The following is a 21,258-nucleotide window of genomic DNA, read 5'->3' as shown; positions in this document are numbered from 1 at the left end:
TTATGGTTGCAGCCATTCAGTTTCATCCTTGACCATCTCATAATACAGTTCTCCCTCATTTTTCAAAATAGCTGATGAGGTGGAATAGTCCTAGACAAATCACAGTGAACTGAGTGAACTCTGTCCTCATTGCCTTTGACCCACCAGTCACTTTTAACATGGGTGAGATGACTGCCAGCTCTACTGTTTAAACTGGAATTACAGACTTCATTGTGAGGACTTGCTTTCCACACACCTCCCTCAGCATCTTTTCATCTCTGCCACAGCTGTGCTGGGATGACTTCCAAGACCCTCTCTTTAGGACTCAGGCTTGGATCTGTGCCAGCAGTGAAACATAAAAATTACAGGTAGCCTTGTCCCCAGTGCGTCTTACCTTTGTAGATGTGAACTCCTCGAGGCAGAGGTTGCCAGTAAATGTTTGGAATTTTTTCGAATTATAGTTCCATTGAAACAGTCTATTTCTTCTGCTTTATATGCATATTGAAAGAATGTCTTCTTAAAATTATAAGGGCCCCTGACATTAATTAACATCAAACCAAAAGTAATAATGAATCAAAAAAATAGCATTTTTCTGCAGGCACGCTTTCTGCATATATCCACACTAATAACTAATTAAAATGCAAATAAGAATTGGGAAGCTGATCACCTTGAAATCCCGGGAAGAAAAATTGCTCGTGCCCTTCCCCAACACTTCTCCAAAGCCTGAGACAACCTGAGGCCAACCAGGTTTGGTGTGGGCCAGTCACACCAGATGGAAACAGTTTGAAGCTAAATGAGAAAATGATTTCTGGAGTAAAGGTTTCCATGCAAATGCTCTGCTGAAAATTCCCTTTTCTTGAATTAGGTGGATTTGACCTCAGATACCTTGGTAACACACGGGGATCCCATTGGGAAGTGTGCCTGGAAACATACTTCAGCTCCTTAGTTCTTGTTTTCCTCATCTGAGGAAAAACAACACAAATCACCAGAAAACTAACAATACTTTACAAAGGTATTGAGAAGGTTATTTAATAAGCAAATTGATTTGATATTTAATGAGCCTATTACTGGACTGCAACATGAAGTATTATCGAATTCTTCTTACCCCAGAGCCTTATCATCTGCTTTCTTGAGGGCACAGAAACATAAACAGGAATTCAATTAGTGACAGCCAACAAATGAAACCCTTCTTAAAAAGCTGCCATTTATGCTTTTTTTTCCTTCCCTGTTTTGCTCAGAAAATAGAAACATTGTGATGGAAAAGAAGTCAAGCAAAGTATTAGTTTCCTTGGGCTGCACATCTCGTAATCCAGCTCTTGAGAAGGAAGGTCATGTTGGGAAAATGTTATCACCAGTCTGTACATCGCTGCCATCCAGCCAGGAACAGCTGCACTGTGTTTTGCCTTCCCAGGTGCAATTAAGAGGAGATGCTAAATGTGGTTATTGAAATCTAGTAAGTTCATTTGTCCTTAAGCTGACAGCTAGTTGTTTAAATAGATTTTGTAATTTTCTGCTGTCTCTTTCATTTGTGTTTGTGAAATAGCTCACTTTAATGCTCAATATTTCTGTGCTAGTTCTTGATATCCAGTCTCGGGAAACAACATGTATTAAAAAAAAACAGATACAGGATAAGATTCAGGAGGGTAATCATCATTGGGGAGGCTGATCTATCCTACTTACAGACCAAGATAGTACTGATTATTATAGCTCTGCAGTAATCATTTCAAATTGTGAAAGTTATTTCAGCATTTTCTTATGAGTGATGATATAAACTCTGTTCACTCAATATCTGTCTGTCTGTCTGTCTGTGTATCTATCTACCTATCTATCTACCCACCCACCCACCTACCGTCCTATCTGTCTTGTACACAGAAGTGCATTTGCCTTAATCAGGCCATAGTAAGAACTTCTGTGAGAAGTGGGACATCCAGTGTAGTGATATCCCTTCAAAGAAAACACAATCTAAATGCAAATTATCTTGTAACCTTATCACTCTGTTATAAAATGAAAAGGGCCAGTCAACGAGAGCATTTTGGTTTTGAAAACAGCTGTGAAAGGTACTTGAAAGATACAAGGGAATGAAGACTGCTGCGGGAAGCTGAGAACTAATAATTTGTAAAGAACATATCTTTAGAAACACAACATTTGATGAGGGAATCAAAATGCAAGTATATAGTCAAGAGAGGTTTTTCTACTCTGTTGTACCTCTTATTGCTTAGCAATCTCTCCATTTATGCCTCCTACCTTCTCTTTGGGTTCAAGTCAAATTGCACAGTGATGCAGTCATGGAAGGGTTCAAAAGCTCAGCAGCCTCAAAACAGATCTCCCTTCAAATGGAGGCGAAGTTCAGAGTGACCAATATGCTCGCTGGTATGAATTTCCAGGTGACAATGAGTGCTAAAATCTTCCTGTGAATAGCAAAGCAAATGACTTTAAGCTACTGTAGTCAGTTTGTTAAAACTTGTTTTTTATATAAGTGTACAAAAAATTTGATGATAATTTGATGAAATCTTATAAACATTCCTTTATACACTATTCAAGTATTTCTGTTTCCCAACAGTATTAGGAAGTCAGAAACTTATTAGGCTTTATGAATTACGGACAAACTTATTTTTGCAAACCATGGAAATAAAAAAACCAACAAACCACGACATCAGAACTTTAGTTTGCATTATGGATATACATTCTGATTTTAATATATGTGTGATATAAAATGGCCATCAGAAATGGGTTTCTTTCCCCAGACCCTTCTCATTTTACATGGTTACCTTTGTACCAGGACAACAGATACGTTAAATAAGTCTGCTGAAATTAAATCTTCCCTTTAGTTTATTTACATAATTAGACATAAATTAACAAACTTATAAATTAAAATAGCATCCACAATATAATAAAAACAATAAAAAATAGAGCTGAATAAAAGTGTGCAGGATAGGACTTAGAGTATGCCTTGAACCTCACACTGGGTATTTATTAGCCCCTGTGATCTCAACAGCTTTAGTTATCAGAACACTTCTAAATCTCAAAACAGTGTTTCTTGATGCTCTTTTCAATTGCTGAAGTAGATCTTATCTGGACCCCATTTTATTATTCTAGGTGAGTTGCATTCACAGTGAATAGATGGGTGGTATTGTTTTTAGCACCTGAGCAGGATCGGGGACATGCTGGATGTTCTCCCCCCATGCAGAGCCAGCATCTCTGAATGTGTCCTGAGATGTCTCCTGTTCTGAGTGAGTCATGATACACGCCTTTATGGTGCTCAGTTATCACCTTGGCAGAGGTCGGTATCTGCTAATTCTAGTTATTATGGTTTCACAGATTGATTCCTTCTCAATCTAAATCATTCAACTCAGGCCTACTTTAAAATAACATGCCAGAAGATCTGCCTCCTTACAGCCAAGAAAACGTGAATAACTGAGAAGAAAATTGCTTGCCATAGCAGAAGTAGGCATAGTCATTCTGCTTAATGAAGCAGTAGACATAAGTAATGGGATAAATTTACAAAAAAAAAAAAAATTAATGAGACCAGTTATAGACTATGAAGTATTCTCTTCCAGTAGAAATAGGGAGAGCCTTGCTTATTAAGAAAGTTAAAACTAGATGGAAGCAAAGCTCTAAATAAGGGAAGCAATCCTCTGTTGGCAGGGAACTGTGTCAGAATAGCTGCCCTGGCCATGCTAATATCTGTGACTGCCAAATACAAGCAACGCACACCTGTATCTGAATGTCAGCATCTTTTCTTTCTTTTCTTATAACAGTTGGCTAACATTTCTGATGTTTGTGTGGACATTGTTTCATGATTTAAGGGATTCACGCCTGGGGGTCACTTCTGCCGTAGAGTTACTTACACAGGTTGTGTTCTGAGTGGTCTTTTCTCACTTTAATCAAGCGGTGCAATACTTCCTGTATAGTTCTCATAAGTAGGTTTTACATGCCATTTCAAGCAAAAGTTGGAGGATTTGCTTCTGACATTTGAATGTCTGCACTTACTTGCATCTGGACAGCAAAATTTGTATTTTCTGGTTTTGACTTAATGCCACATGTTTCTCACATGTGTTATCAAAGACATATTTCACGCTTGAGAGTCCCCTTCATAAATTAAGATGGCTCTAACCCATTAACAGGAATTTCTTTCTTGAATTGGAGCTATTTTGAACACTTTTCTATCACTTTGTTGAAGCCGTGAAATAGCAACTGTGCCTATTCTACACAATCACGGGGATTTTTCTGTTTTGTTTTTTAATATGAAGTTGAGAATGTTTGTTTTGATTTGTTCTGTTTAAGCCACCATTCTTTAAAAAATAAGGGAATCACAATCTGTTTATTTTTTTTTCTACTGCAGCGGTGGAGAGAGCACCCATTCTTTGAGAAACGGAAGGAAAGAGACATAGAATGTTCCTGACAAAGGGAAGTCAAAATGCCCTGATTTATGAAATTGCATGTTAAGAACTGTCAGTGGGTAAGGTTTGTAGGTTCCTCATTGGGATGCTTTGCTAGCCCACTCTTCTCCTTTACAGAAAGTCAGGGGTAAAGTAATCAAATTAATGTATTTTTAACTCTTTTGTTGTATTCTGCTACAGAATTTATTCCTGTTCTCTTTGAAATGCTAGACAAACACAGGTACAAAGGGAGTTCTTATAGAGGGACTGCAGTATGATCAGATCCAGAGTATCACAGATTGAAAGGGGCTCGTTTTTTCAGAAGAAAGGGGAAGGAATCAGAACTCTGCAGGACAGACGCATGGCTTGATCCTCAGAAAATAACAAATCTGGGCTTAAGAAGCTAGTTCTTGTCTCCTTTTTCAGACTGATGTTACAAGACTTGTGTATTTAGGAACAGGAGTAATCTTTTCTAGACAAGTATGCTGTCTTTGCACTGTGTGCATACAGCTCTTCTCAGCCTTTCATCTTGACAACCAGGAATGTGTCTAATTTAGACCTGAATGCCTGCCTGCAAGCATCCAGGATTAACAGCCTGTTGCACCTGTTGGGGACCCCCCTATTCCCAAAGCCATTCTGTTAAAGCTGGATGTTTAAACAGTTTAATTCTGGAGGAGTGAGGGCACAGACTTGCAGCTGGGTCGGAGAGCTCCATGTGTTTTAGCAGCAGCTTTTTGTGAACCCAGAAATCCCTGTAGCCTGCCAACCCATTAGGCCGAGGCACATCTGTTTCTGCACAATTCTCATCCATTCCATCCGGAAAGATAAATTCACGGGCTGAACTTCTCCCTGTTGGGATCAATGGTTTGTACTATTCAATAGACACTCAGACTCTGTCCAGATCCTGGCTATTACTTTAGAAGCAGCTATTGGCATACAGAAAACTAAAAGTTAATTTGGTCACTGCAGACTTAATGGCTATGCTGAATAATGCTACTGGTTGCGTAGTCTGGTACAGGAAAATTAGTGAAGATTGTGTTGCTTTGTACATTGGAGATGTTTAGCTTCAGACCCAGAATTTTCCCAAGGAGAAGCAGATATTCGTGGAGCTTTGAGACTCCATTACAAGGTAGAGGGATTCATGGATAACTATATGGGAAACACAGGAAAAGTGCTGAGGGGTCTTGGCATATTAAACGTTGAGAGAAGTAAGGATAAGTCCTTCCTAAGGACTTTGTATATGTAATTACGAAGTTTATTTTGTGTTCTAAATAGCTGGCATATTGTAGGCTTCGTGAACTGTTAGCATTCAACATCCTGTTTTGTACTGTTGCACAAGCAGTCTTGTAGTGCTCTGTGCCACAGACTTTCCACATTATCTGTTGGGTTGTGTTTGGAAATGGAAAATTATTCAACCTAGACTTTTCTGCCCTCCACTCTTAGTTTTCTAGACCATTTTGTCCATCCTATATAAAGTTGGGCGTTTAAATTTTTGAAAGCAGAGTACAGAGCTTAAAATGCAATTTGAACACGCTCAGGCCATTGAGGAATTTTGTTTAGCTCCCCATATATTAACATAAGAATAATTATGACTTACCCACTCTTCAACAGAATAGTTTGTATAAAAAAACTCTCATAGCTTCTAAATGTTCCTCCTTATATTGCAGCTGTTATAAATTCTATGAAATAAAGTGATTCCCGTGGTATTATTTCCTGATTATAAATTATTCTTCAGACAAGGGTTTTCATGAAGACAATTTTATTCCAAGTAATGTGTGAAAGTTGACTAAGGATCAGGTAATTCTTGCTTGGATGCTTTTTCTCAATAACAAATTGTAAGTCATGCTTAGAAACATGTAAAAGTCTGAAAAACTGTAAATCTGTTCCCCTTTGCTTCTCTTGGGCACTGCCACTCCACTAAGAAGCTCCTCCATGCTTCCCTATTCTGAAATGAGGAGGGCCAGTAGCTGCAGGCCAGTGCTTTGAGGATAAAGCTAATTGACAGTCTGCAGTGTAAGGAGTACACAGATGCACATTTTGGACTTCATTAGTGGTGATGAAAAATGCAAATGCTGTGCTTTAGATAATAAACACAAGCTGGAAGTTTAGATCATTGTGCTCCTCTGAAACTGCCTGTATTACAAAAGATTTTTAGGTGCAGAGGATCTAGATTTATAGTCTGTCCTCTCATCTATTTTGTATAGGCACTATTGGCTTGTTTGTTTTTAAAACAGCTTAATAAAGTAAACCTGTGTCTATCTATGTTTGCTATCTAGTATGAAGGACTACTAGTCGCCAAATTCCGCTCTGATCTAAAGCCTGAGCAGCCACACTGAAATCAGTAAGAACAAAGTCAACCCTGCCAGTTTCCACGTAGCTGTGCAAATGCCACTCAAAGCAGAATGCGGACCTACAAGCCATTTATTTGTTGACAGTCTCTTCTAAGATTCAAGCTTTACTGCAAAGAAAATCACAATGCCTTTACTTATTCAGGTGGAGTCTGGAAGGTCTGTCTTGCTTGTAGAAAAAAAAAAGGAAAAAGTTAACACAAAAATCAGTCACCACTACTGACTGCAGTGATATCCTTGAAGGCTAATAATTTATTTTACTGTGTCTTGTCCTCCCAGTTTGCACATGACCTGAATCTCTTGTTACAAGGGTAAGTTTGTCAGATGTTTGCAAAGACGTGACCAATTGCAGCTGTGTTTGGCTTATTTCCAATGGCATCAGGCATGAGCTTGTATATAATATCCTTAATTTCTTGGTAGCTTGCTGACAGGCATGACACCCAGCACTACTTAGTGTATTAATGTAATCCATGAGAGTTCCTCTTTAACCTGTATCTGACCTTGTTACTCTTATCTGCTTCTTTACTCCCACTTAATAAAGTAATTGTACTTAAAGTAATGGCCTTTCAAGCATGTCATAGTCGGCCAGATCAGCAAAACTTTTGATCTTTGAACAGTTTATTCTATAACAAATACATCATGCTATTATGTTAGAAGTGTAGAACACCAAGGAGGGAGGGCTCAGACTGCCAGTGTTAAGACATTGCTAAACTTTCTAAGAATTTGTGACAGTAGTTTTCTTACATGAGAGTTGCTGCACTGTTTAGTGCCAGATTATGACACAGAAGAATTAATTACAGGGTGAAAGGTTGGTGGTCCAGTAACCAAGACTGATTGTAGTCACTGCGGAAAAAAGATTACCCATAACAGTACTTATAAAAATAGGTACTACACATAAACATGCATAGCATGTATATAGAAGTTAATTGTTAAAATAGAAAAAATCTGAGCAAAATTGTGTCAAAAAAAATAGTTGGTTTAAAAGAAAAAAATATTAGAAGGTTAAAAAAGACAGTTCCAATCTATCAGAAGGGACAACTTTGTTTTAGAGCCAGTCTTGGCACAGTAATGAAGCCAGGGCAGGATTTGTGAATCAAAAATGATATTTAATGAAAAATAGGTAAGAATCCATATACAATCATGAAATGTAGAAATATTGCTAAAGATTGTTAGCATCACATAGCAAAAATGAGAAGATGAAGATTATTAGGAAAGAAATTATTCTTAGGCCTGCTACTAAATGGAGATGATAAAGTTGTTTTTAAGGGAAAAAATAGAAGTTTAATAAATATTTCTGTTACTTAATTGGAAAATGTATAATATTTTTTTTTCCATCATGAGAAGAATTGAAAAGTATTTTCCAATTCCATAGCAACTAAGGAGGATATTAAACATCTGCAAAAAAAAAGTTTGTGAAGTGTAAAGGCCTATATAATTTGTACCGAGATCTGAGGACCAGGTAGACCTCTTGACTGCTGAAATGTAGTTTTGATACATCTTGGAACACGACAGCTGTTCCAAGAGACGGGAGGACTGTTAATGCTGCAGCAATATTCCAAAGACCGGGATGATGGCTTAAAGTAGTATATACTAGTTATCCTGATTTAAGTCACAGGTATATAAGTATTCAGTAGTGAAGACAGGATATGAATTATAGCTATTAAAGAACTGGATATAAAACAGAATAAGTGCCAATGAAGATTCTTTTTAACAGGAAATAGGCCTCTTAGAGTCTGATGGTTTTGGTTGGTTGGTTGGAGGGGGGGTTGTTGTTTGGTTTTGTTTGTTTGTTTTTGTTGTTGTTTTTTTTTTAACTATTTTTAAGATAGTATATGTTTGAGAAAAGTACAAAATGTCATTTATTTAGGCTTTGGTGAGAAAATTGGCAGTATACCAGTGTATTCTGATAAGGATCAATATTATATATGAACAGTAAAGGGACAGTAAGCAAATAGTCTAGGAAGTGATTTTTTAAACAGGTGGCAGTGATGAATTGTCCACATAGAGCAATAACTGAATGTGAATGTCTGTAGTGGGATTTTACATAGAGTTGTACTAATCCCGATATTTTTCAACATCTGAATTAATGATGTGGAAGCAAATACAAAGAGCTGATGAAATTTGCAGACCATATGAAGATACACAGTGTAGTAAGTTACAGTAAGGCTTTGGCTGTGTTCATGGCATCCTCAAAAAATGCAGTTTACCACAATGCAAAACTGAGAACATGAAAATCAAACCAAGCTTACAGAATGGTGAAGTTTTACTGCAAGGATGTGGTTCTGAAAATGATTTAAAGGTCACAATGTACAAGCATCTCACCAAAAACTCCCACTGTGACATTCAGGCAAAAATGTCATTTCAATACTCACCTATAGGGAAATAAGTTCATTTTCCTGTAGAACACTGGTGGAACTTGATTCTGAAATACTACTAACAACTCCAGCTTTTGTGTTTTAAAACAAATGTATAGAAAATCAAATATATGCAAAAAACCTCTCAACAGTGATCACAAGAAAAGTGCAGGGATGGCTTTAGAGTGAGACTCAAGTTCACTCGAAAAGAAGACCTGAGGCATGACATAATTATAAGTACTTTTTTAAAAGAGAAAACAATAGTAAGGGACTTGAATTGAATTGAATAGAGAAAACCACAGGAAAAGCTAACAGTTTCTAGAACCTACTGTCACACAGATTCAAATGGGACATTAGGCACAAATTTTTAACAGCAAAGCTGATTAACTACTGAATTAAGCTAATAAAGCAGTGGTGTATTCTCCAGCTTTCTGTTTCTTGGATTCAAGCCTAGCTAAACTGCTGGCAAATGTGTTTAACCAAGCACAAGATACCACAATAAAAGGGGAGCTGGGTGATACAACTGTGAAATGGTCTGTGAAATACAGAGATTCAAACTGCATGATCTAATACCTCCTTCTCATTTTAAACTCTGTGAACCACCTTCAGTTCAACTATAGGTACCATAAATCTTACTTTTGATACTACTCAGGTTATTACTGTCAAGGACTGTAGAGCTCAGTCGTACTACCTAGAATAGTTTGCAAAACTATTTATTGTTTAGATATACTGGGCGAATCAAGTCTAGTGGAAAGATGTTCTGCAGGTATTTCTTTCCCTGTATTCTGGGGAAGGTTCATTCCACTGTTATACAGGGTTGTATCTTCCTCACTGTGGCAAAGGAGAAATTTGTCTCCTTTTCTACCTCTTTTCTTATTACCTCTGAGTCATTCCCTCTACTCTCATAGGAGTTCCGTTCAGCGAGACAGTGGTCAGCACTGCTGCCTGGAATGTCTTTCTAGAGCATCGAGATGGGATGTTGACTACTGGGTATCCTTGTTTGTGGAAACAGGCTCAGTGCTGTTGTAGCAGTGATGCATTTCTGTGCAGCTACTGAGGCTTTCCAGGGCTTTCAGATTTCAGATCCTCAAAAAAGGGTGCCTGAAACTGTGAGTGCTGCGGGATCCTGGTGGAGCTGTGTCTGATAGGTTAGGTTAGTGAGTCTTAATGTAGAACAACAACTGAATACATGAGTATACTGTTAAAACTTTACATTTTTTTCATTTTCTCCCCAACACGTCTGTTCTGTAGGTGAGGCTCAAGAATTGGAAGTGTTCCTTTCAGCATCAGCGTCTCAGAATAGCTTTACTAAATCAAGTTGAGCCCAGTACTGGAAATGTTATGGATCACCCACACTTACTTGTATATTAGTCCTCTCCCCTTTGGCTGCTCTTTCATTTATTGGTCATTCTCAAAAGACACATTTCTCTCAAACTTCTCTTTTCCGAGTTTTCTTATGTATGCCATAAAAATTCTCAACATTTCTCTCCGAAACTTTAATAACACAACCATGGCGGTTCTGGTTTTGCTCTCATTCAGCTGATGCTAATCTGTCTCTGTTCTTTATATAGTCATTTTCTTGTTTTCATGATTAAAATTCTGCCTGTCATGACTCAAAATTCAAACCGTAATTACTTGTCAAAGCCACAAAAACTCTGACAAGAAGCCTCCTCACAGTGCTTGTCCTCCAAATGGTGCCATGTATTTCTGTTGACTCTAACCAAATCTGTACGGAAAACATGGAGCTAAGAGAATTACTTTAGTATTCAAAGGCCTTTTGCTGAATCAAAATCAAATCCATCTTGAACTTTGTAATTATAAAATGTGGAAGTAGTTCCTCCCAATTGAAAATCCTGAAGTTGCTGGGGGAGCTGTCTTCTGGGCTGGTAGGTAACAGTGGCAGGAAATGGTCCCCTCACGCGTCCCAGCTTCCACGCCAGGTAATTAAAGCTCCTTAGGAGGCTGTCCCCAACTGAGAGCCATAAAGTCTTAATCTAGATCTCCTTCTGGCCCAGTAAGTGATGAAATACTGCTCAAATGCTGGCCCCTTGAAAATGTCACAGCCCTTCCACTAAATGCTGCCAAGAAAAGCACAAGGTTAATCAACGCATTATTTTTAATAAAGTCTCTTATTTAAGACAGGTCCTTAGGGTTCAGGAGGAGGCAGAGGTCTTTCTATGAGTTACGAGCAAATGTGTGACTTTGCACTTTCAGCATCTTTGCCGCTCTGGCATTTGGTACGCCAAGATCACTTCATACCTCATTGCTGCTAAGGTACAATCTAGGCTATTTCCTTATTGTTTCTCTAATATATTATACATTGTTCTGTTTTTAAGCAAAAAAGCAACAAGTGTATTAAAATTTATTAGGAAAGCAACATCAAACTAAACAGAAAATTATATGCACGGTGTGCCACTTGGAGGTGCTCAGTACAGTTCTGCTCCTTCTGTCTCAAGGGCGATAGCAAAACTGGGAGGAGTACTGAGGTGAGTCACAGAATCACAGAATCACAGAATGTTTGGGATTGGAAGGGACCTCAAAAGATCATCTAGTCCAATCCCCCTGATGGAGCAGGAACACCTAGATGAGGTTACACAGGAGTGCGTCCAGGCGGGTTTTGAATGTCTCCAGAGTAAGAGACTCCACAACCTCCCTGGGCAGCCTGTTCCAGTGCTCTGTCACCCTCACTGAGAAGAAGTTTCTTCTCAAATTTAAGTGAAACCTTTTGTGTTCCAGTTTGTACCCATTACCCCTTGTCGTGTCATTGGTTGTCACTGAGTGATAAGGATGATCAAAGGTATGGAACTGCCAAATAATAAATAAGCAGACTGGCAGAGAGATAACTGAGAGGGTAGAAAGGTCTATGAAAATGAGTGGCTTGAAAAGACAATTAAAAACTGCTATTATAAGCTGTCTCATCCAGTACAAAAGCAAGAGAACTTCAAACGAAACTAGCAGATGACTAGATAAAAGCAAACAAAGGAGGTGAATTTTCATACAATATTCAGTCAAGCTGAAAGTGACTGGACAAATTCATGAAAGAAAACTTCAACCAAAGTGAAATGCAGATTTATTGTGTTACGTGCAATAGTACTACAGATAATGGTATACAACATATATTTTAAATATCCATTGTCTACACTGCAATTTTATTAAACAGTTACATAATACAGTTGTAATATGCATAGCGACAATACCTCTGGCTCAGGAAGTCCTCAAATGATTATTTGTTGGATGACTGCCACGAGAGCATTTGGAGGACACACTACTGTGAGCGCACTGTTCTTATTGCCTTTTTCAAGCACGCTAACCACCGTTTCCCTGGGGATTGTTGTCATTGTTGTTTTCTTCCCTTTTTAATCTTTTTTTTTTTTTTTTTTTTTTTTTTTTCCCTCAAGAGAAACTAGTCTTACTGAATTGAGTGCCAGAAACTGCTCTCTGGAATGTTTCACCAACCATCCCTTAACTGGAGGGGAATTACACTCCATTCCTGCCACCTTTCACGTCTGGCTCCCGCCATGGGCACAAGATTGGCCAAAGCCTTGCTCCACTCTGCTGGATGATGCTTTTGTCAGTTGGTGTGAGAAAAGGGAATAAAAAAGTGGGAAGTACTGGAGTTTCATAGGGTCTCACCTATCACTGCCCTTGTATTCTGATTCTGTGATTTCCAGAAGTACCAGTCTTAGTATCAGATGTTAGAGACTGGAAATTACTGATAGTCCATGCTCCTGGGAAACGCAAGGTCGTTGCCAAAAGGAGCATAGCTAAACTGAGACGTCTGAGGCTGAAAGTGCCTCATGTTACGTCCTACCTCTGACAGACAACATAGTAACTCCTTTTGAAGGCTGAATCCTGGGCTAGATGGATCATTCTGACCCTGTTCAGCCAATTTCATGTTCTAATAAGGATGAGGAAAAGATTATTCCTGATCATACCACAGTTTCTTCTTACGCTAACTCTCTCATAGTAGCAGTTGTAGGAGACTTCATTGAGACTAACAGCTACTATCCTAATGAATATGAGGTTTATGAGACAAGTATCTTGAAAAAGACAGTTGTATTGGTTTGGAAAGGGCATTGTAGTTCTTGTCAGGTAGCAGCTCGCAGCCTGTCTGGCCATGAGTCCACGTCCTTTTACAGCTGGGTCAACAAGGAATAGGCTCCAGTTTTGTGTCTGTAAACTAGGCTTGAGTTCACAGTTTCAAGTCCAGAACAGGAGACTTGATTGAACCCCAGGGGGACCACAATTTCACTAATCAGTGGAGTTCACTGTCGCTATGATAAAAAATATCACAGAAACTTATACCTCTTTTTTCAGAAGCTGGAGAGGAGGAAGAACAACAAAACAGTTAATGCCTCAGCTGTCATGAAAGTGGTACTGGGAAATTGTGCTCTGGTAGCTTCCAGAGCTGAATGGGCACTTCTGCCTTCCTGATACCCTCATTTGATACATAGAATTAGAGGAGGAAAAAAATTTCCTTGAAATATTTTGTGTTTTGTTGAAGCATGCAACTAGAACAAAATTGTCACTAGAATTTCTTCCATCTGCTCCCTTTGGCTACAGGTACAAGGCTGTCAATTCATCATATGCAAAAAGAAACCTGGGGCCAAATTCTCTGTTGACACAACTCCCCAGAATTCTTGGACTTCTGAAAGATTCACTGGAAAAACAAGAGAAAAATGTAAATAGCAGTACATGACCACCTTTTTTCATCGTTCATTCAATCACATAAAAGACTCAGTGGAACTCTTTACTGCAGATTTCTGAGGCAAATATCTTCAAGAACCAAACATACTAACAAGACGCTGAAGCAGTAGGCCATGCTAATTTCTATATGCAATAAGAAATGTATGGCATCATATGTGTAGCAGATGCTGGATACATTGTCATAGAATTTTAATACTTGACCATCTGTTTGTGCAGATTGTTGCTCTCTCCATCATTATCTTTTGAGTGAAGTCTATTGTGTTTATCAACTATAGTATGAGAAGATTGCCCTCTATTAAGACAGTTTGAAGAAGAGATTCTCATTGTTACAGGAAAGTCTACAGGGAGCTGCACAACCAAGGCATAAGCAGTACTTGGGTAGGGGAAACACAAATATCAAATGCCACATGAGGGTTTTGCCTGAAGTCAGGTCCAACTGTCTCCACAGTAGGCAAAAGATTTTCCATTATGATCAGCTCTGTCTCACCTGAACAGCTTAAAGCAAGCCACAAGGCAAATAATATTGGCATCCAAATGAGCATTTTTATATAAACTCTACCTTTTATCATTGACCCACTCTTATCAGTTACAGTAAATATTAACAGTGTCTAAAGCATAGGCAAGCCGTGAGTTTGAGAGAGACATTTGTAAGAAAAAGCCGAATGTATGAAAACTCCAAGAAAACCATTCTGCATTCACATGCTGGTATTAGGATTGCAAGTGTGTACTATAAACAGCAGATTCCTGTTTGGCTTCTAGCACCAGATCTTGCTACACAAGAATGTACATATTTGTGAATGGCCTACACTGAGAAGACAGTGCCATTTGACTGTGTCAATTCAGGAAACATGAAATCTGTCCCAGGAATCGTAGTTATTCATAAGTCATTGCAACCCTGACAGGCTCAGTGTCTCTTTAAAACTGTAAATAGGCAGTTAATTGTGCACAGCATTTGGCTTGTCATGACTCATGATTGACTCATAATTCCTTTACAGATGCAGCTACCACCAGCCCCACGAGAGGTGACTGGGGCTAAGAAATTGAGAATCTTGGCATGGGATCATAGGATTAGTAATGGATTTAAAAGATGGGCAACAGGGATTTTGAAGAACCTGTGATACATGTCCCAGTAGCAGTTAAATGTCTATCTTATATTGACATTTGTGGAAATTAAGAGTCTAACTACTACAGGAAGCTTGGACTGAAGTTAATTAGTGCCATGACCAAAGCCAACAAGACTTCTGTTTTTAAGTTAATTTTAAAAAGATCCACAGTACCTGCTGGTATTTCTCCCACATAGGTATTACAGTAGCTAAGAAGTAGCCCTCTGTTCTCAGCAAATGAACCAGAGCATGCAAGTTAGGAGCCAAGACAGACAGAGTGAAGACATAAGACATGGAGCACACAAGGCAATGCAGGAGTCTCAGCTAGTACTGTTACTAGGGTGAGGTGGTGGAACCCAAAAGCAGGAGAGCATCCAGCACTTCACTCTTGTTTTCTGCACGTAGCATAGGCATGTCCTGGGGCATCTCCAAAGAGCGATACACAAAGCCCAGCAGTTAGTCCATGGGAAAAGAGGTGCTTGAACTCTAGTCTTTTGCTACCATTAAAGACAGGAACTGACACTGAGTTCATTCATCAACTTGAGTGCTACATCCAGACACAAGTACTTAACAGAGCAGAATTCACATCTTCTAAGAGTCTAAATCATATGAAAAGTGTGCAACTTGGACTCAGCATCCTCATCAGTCTCAGAGGAGGCAAGCCATGTACCCTTCCTTCCAACAGCGTGTTGACCTCCAGGCTGTACATGTGAGGGGGTCAGGGTACCCACAGCACCTACCTCCAAGTGAAGTCCCTAAGCAGCCAGGAAGGCAAGCACAACGGTGTGAAGAGATCAGTCCCCAAAGAGACCTTAAGTCTCACAGCTGGAAAGTTTGTAAGGTGAAGACCTGTGTTCCCTCCTCTGGAGTGATCGCACAGATTACAGAATCCTTGAATAAAGCCAGAAGTTACTCTGTGTAAAAGGAACCACAACCCCAGCTCTCACACCATACAGCACACTTTGTCTGTCTCACATTTTGTGAAGTGGTCCTTAACAGTCAGTGCCAAATTCTGGTATGGTAGCTTACACTGTCTGGAGATTTACATAAAAAACCCAATGCATCTAGGTCCCCAGAGGAGGGCACACTGAAGAAAAAGAACCCATGCTCAAGCAGGGTCCTGGGGAAAATGATGGGATAACAAGCTGTAGGCACCTCCAGGTGAAGTTACTGTTGGAATTGAGGCTCTGAGATGACCCTTTGACATAAGTTGCAAGCCTATCCACCTTTAGATTCAAAAGCAAGCAAGCACATATTACAACATGTTCTTAAAAGTGATTGTTCTGAGCCATCTGGCCCAGATCACTAGAAGTGGAGAATTTGAAGAGTCTTTGGTGGGCTGTGTGGAGACAGAATTGTCTCAGACCTAGACCTCTTGTCTTGCTGTATATGTTAGCTATTTCAACAGAGAAAAAATAGATTTATAAAGTGTCTTTCATTCCTCTTCCAAATATAAATAATTCTTCCAAATTAGAAAGGAAGTAGCTCAAACAAGGGGTCAGAGGAAACTTATAATAATTTTGCTGTACCACTAATGCCTGTTAATCCAGCTACTTACATAAGACCACATTTCCTTATTAAAAGGAAATCAGGGAGATGGCCAAGATCATGATAAGGATCTAATAGTGGCAAGGTAACAACAGGAGTCCATTGCAGAGGAAGATGAGGAAGAGAGGAAGCAATAGTTGTTGGACTCACTGTTCTACAACAAATGTAAGGATGCGGACAGTTTGTGCTCAGCGCTCTGCTGGTCTGCCATTGCCACACCACCACGTGCTATCATATGGTCACCCAGTGCTGTGCAACGAATGGAGCCATCAGGATTGCTTCTGTAACACAGCTGCTGGTGTTTTCCCTGTCAGCTTGTGCAGCAGCACATAGCTGGCCTGCATCAGACGTGAATCGTGATGATGTCAGACATCAGTGAGGAGAGACCAAAATATCCTTCAGCTTCAGGAAGTTTCTCATCATCTGAATGCAACCTTCAAGTCTTTGATTTGTGCCAAGGGTTCTGCATGTGCAGCAGTTTCATGTTGTGTGCTGCTTGATAATGCGTGTCAGAGACGTTTTATTGGAACACTCTTTTAGGGCATGCCAGCTGTGTGATCAAGTACTCTGAAAAGTTCAGTGATTACACTGCTGCAGGCTTTCAAGGAACCAAGCCATCAGAAATGACTGATAGCCCAGCTCTCTCTTTTCTGCCAAGTTTTGCCCCTGATGAGATGCAGAATCCCCAAGGGCCTGGTCTTATACTGTGTTAGTGAGTAAAGATGTGAAAAATCGATGTTTTATGAAATCCATTTAACTGATAACACTACCCAGTCACCTTCCAAGCTCCCTTGACTGTCCCACATCTCTCATTCTGATGTAAAATGGATTTTGTTCTTTCAGCAGTACACAGTAATTCCCAGTGGTGATTGTTACTGATAGCTTATAATAGAGCTCAGCTGTGTTGCTCCTGGATTTCTAATCAGCTTAGCAATGACAGGACTCCTGTCAGAGAATTGCACTAAGCCTATTTCCTATTCAAAACTAGACAAGCAAAAAACGCCCCCCTAAAATATTTTAATATACTTTATCACCAAACCTGTATTAAAAGGTGGCCACTTTTCAGCCATGGACCGTGTTTTCTGCTAATCCTTGGAAGTTGGCAGAAGGAGTGACTGACTGCATGAACAAGTTACCACAAGGCAAGTTTACACCACAGAAGGTATTCTGGGGAAGCCTGTGGGAAGGTTTTCACCACACAGCAAACATGAGGTAGCTTAGCTGGTACTCACTAAGGCATCGACCACTTCACCACAATTCAAAGAACAGTGTCTGCACAGTGACTAGCACTTTGCAAAGTCACAACTTCTCTTGCCTGTTAGTAGCTTGTTTGTGTCTCCGCATTCAAAGTACCAGGGAGGTTATCATTGAAGTGGTCTCCTCAGGATTCCTAAATGCTGTAAGCAGAATGAAGAAACAGTGTTTGCTTGTTATTTTGGATTCATGTTTATTCGATTCAAGTTCCTTTTCAGCAATGGTCATAGAGTTCCCGGTGACCTTTAGCAAATGGCTTTGGCTCTGATCTCAGAGATAATTAGCCGACACTTCCAGTGAATTCATGATTAATCATCTTTGAGTATCTAGGATTAATCCTTCATTTCCTCAATTGAGGAACAAGGGCAGGAGGCAGTAGCAGTCCTCTTTACCCTTTTTGGCTCTACAGGCAGTGCTTTTTTTGGGTATAAACCAAAATTACTGCAGTGACTGCAATGTGGTGTAGATCTACCTAGGTTTAAAATAGGTGTAAATGTGTTTGTGTGTTCCTCGCTCCCCGCCAAAGTAATAGCTCCATGCAGAGAGAACATTGTATGATATTTTGTAGAAATATGAAGTATTTTTCTCCTCTGCTGTCACTTTGAAACCAAACAAAGTAATTTAAATTGATTTAAAATGCCATCTACTGATTGTCACATGCACATATTTATTCAACTGTTTGACCCAAAGGGATATCTGCCACATTTGGTCAGCATTCAGTGAGGAATTAAACTCTCTGCGACACTGATTTTGGATGCTCATGACTAAAATGATAAACCTACATCTCCTGAACTGGATCTGTAACTACTCTGGAAGAATCTAACCTTATTTTCATTCTAGGCACAGTTACCTCAGGCCATTTAACGTTTGTAAATCAATGAGAAGATTCATTAAAACCTGAACTGGATGCACTTTTTCTGTCTGTAATCTCTGTAATGAGCCACAAAACTGCATTTCAACATGACAAATTGATTTCATTCACAATAATTATCTGTATAGAGCTGAGGCACCTTCTGATTTGGTTTAATCTCTTTGAAAAGGCACTAACCTTTCATGAAATAAAAGTTCTGAATCTGATGTAAAATCCCTCACACAGGAGGGGACAGTTTCTTCACAGTTCCTTTTAGTCCTCTGCTCTCAATGAATGTCCTTCTTTTTTTTGGTTTTCTTCATAGCAATTTTTGCAGTGTGAGATCCTGTGTTCAGACTGGGGATATCTGAAGGGTATCTGTGATAATGCAAGAGCTAATGGTTGGGATACCTGTCACCTGAGCTTCCCTTTCTGTCAGTGCAGTGAGTTAGTGTATTCATTATAAAATAGCAAAAAACATATGACCATTGTGCCTGCTCTCAGAGTGTCTGTGTTTCATGGCTGGTCGTAAAGGCAGCCCGAGGTGCCCTGAAGTAGGTACTTGGTGTACCAGGTGAGACAAGACCTAGTCTACAACTTTGGGTGACAGAGATTAGCATTTTTTTTGTGTCATCCAACACTGTCTCTAAACCCTCTTATGACTTCTGGTATTGCAGTTTCACTAGACATCTAGCTATTCCTTTCTCATAGTAGCTTTTGTACTGCTCACAACATCACTGCTTCCTGGGCAGGCTGCAGTTAGCACTCCAGCTGATGAAGGGAAGAACATGTTATAAGAAATTACTGGTTTTTTTAGCCCCTTTGCAGCGAAGTGATAACCATGCTTCTCTAGGTTACTGTCTTTTTATTTTTAAAAGTGAAAAAGCAATATGACCCACCACAGCAGAGGAAACAATGGATCTTTTTTTCTCTTGTTACTGAAGAGAACGGGGAGGGAAGGTTCTTGCTGCAGATGCATTCACTATGCTGGTGTCCTGACATAAGATCTTTTAGAAAAGATTCATTTTCTAGGGAATGTGGCTTCTTCATTAAGCATTACAAATACAAATTTTAATTGACATGAAGATAAAGATTTGTTGAATATAGAAAAAAAAACATAATTAAGGCCTCCTGTTTTTTACTATTGCATAGCCCAGTAACTAGAGAGAGAGTTTAAGATGTTATTGAGGTGACAAATAATATAATGAATCACTGACTCAATGTGAACCCAAGCAGTTAGCAGGGTGAAAAACAGAGTTGTGTGTTATGGCACACTGTGGTATAGCTGTACTATCTTTCAGGTGTTTCTGGGTGTTAGCAGAATTGGCTTACCTCATCTGACCCCTCTTTTCAAATAGTCTCCCGGTGATGCTGGGCTGTTGCATTGGCTGCCGGACGGCTCCTAAAAAGGGACCTCACATGGGCTGTAGCAGGAACAGCTCAGGTTTGTGACCTGTCTTACCAACATATCATCCTACATCTTGCAATATCAGAGGAGAGCCAGGTCATGGACACATGTGACAATTAACTTTATGGGTTGTGTCATCAATGTTATGTGATATGTTATGATAATAATACGCTGTAATTACAATGCTCATTAGAGAATTGGCCTGACAAAAAGGTGAATTGCTTACTGCCAGAGCAGTGAGTCCCTTCAGATCAGCAGGACGGCTGGGGAGCAGCAGTGGTGGGGCTGTGTTGCAGGGGAGAGGAGCCAAGTGCCAGGATGACAACAGGGCAGACACGGCAGAGACCACGCAGCCCTGTCCAACAATAGCTGAGGGAGGTGAACAGAATAGACCCTATGATGGTGACTGGGTTCAGCCAAGAGCCCGGATCGCCAGGCAAGTCCATAGTGATGGGGCAGGGCCTGTGGTGAAGCCAGGAAGTTAAGTCCATGGGCTGTGACCATATCAGTGACATGCATTGCTGGGTGTAAGCATGGCTGCAGTGGAGCTCTGGCAAGGACCAAGGTCAAGAGCATCACCTTAAAAGCCTCACCCAAGCAAAGGGCAGTTCACCCCAAAGAGGCATCTCTCAGCTCTTTCTCACTTAGCTCTTCAAGGCTTGGCAGCTGTCTGGTATCAAAGCTGGCCATGAGCACAGGCAGCCATACTCCTGGAAACAAGGTGAAGGTGGTCGTGGACTCAGGATTCTCATGTGCGTGCTGCATTGGAAAGAGGGAGAAGCCAAAACTCTCCCTTTTGGCAGCAAAATGTTAGATGGATATGGCCATGGTATTTAATTTCACCTTCAGATTTTGATGCTGAATTTTATGTGATCCTGATGGAAGAGCCATTTCCCAAGTACTGCAGCTAATTCCAGCTACCAGAATTAATCAGAATTATTAAATCTTTATTATCTGCTATAGGCAGTACTAATTTAAAGATACTTTATTCAACATCAAAAGTATTCTTTGGACAGAGGAGCCTATCTTTCTCTGAGGAACACTGGTGACTGCTGACACTGGGATGCTGACAAACTGTAGACTACTTACAATAGTTTTTAACTAGTTTGTACTCTTTAATCAGTAATATGGCCAACTTACTCTTACATGATCTGATAATCAATTCACTGATTTGTTTGTATGTATCATCACAACTTATAGAAACAGTACTACAAGCTATACGTTAATTGAAGACCTCCCAAGTCAAAGAGCACATGTCCGAGGCTGTATTTCAATAATGCCTCAATGCACTGCCTTCCCCATCCCTAGCCTGTGCTCTACCTGGCAGT

Source organism: Patagioenas fasciata, chromosome 1 (assembly GCF_037038585.1).
Source record: "Patagioenas fasciata isolate bPatFas1 chromosome 1, bPatFas1.hap1, whole genome shotgun sequence".
Taxonomy (NCBI): domain Eukaryota; kingdom Metazoa; phylum Chordata; class Aves; order Columbiformes; family Columbidae; genus Patagioenas; species Patagioenas fasciata.
The sequence above is the reverse complement of the archived record's forward strand: the minus strand, read 5'-3'. Positions refer to the sequence as shown.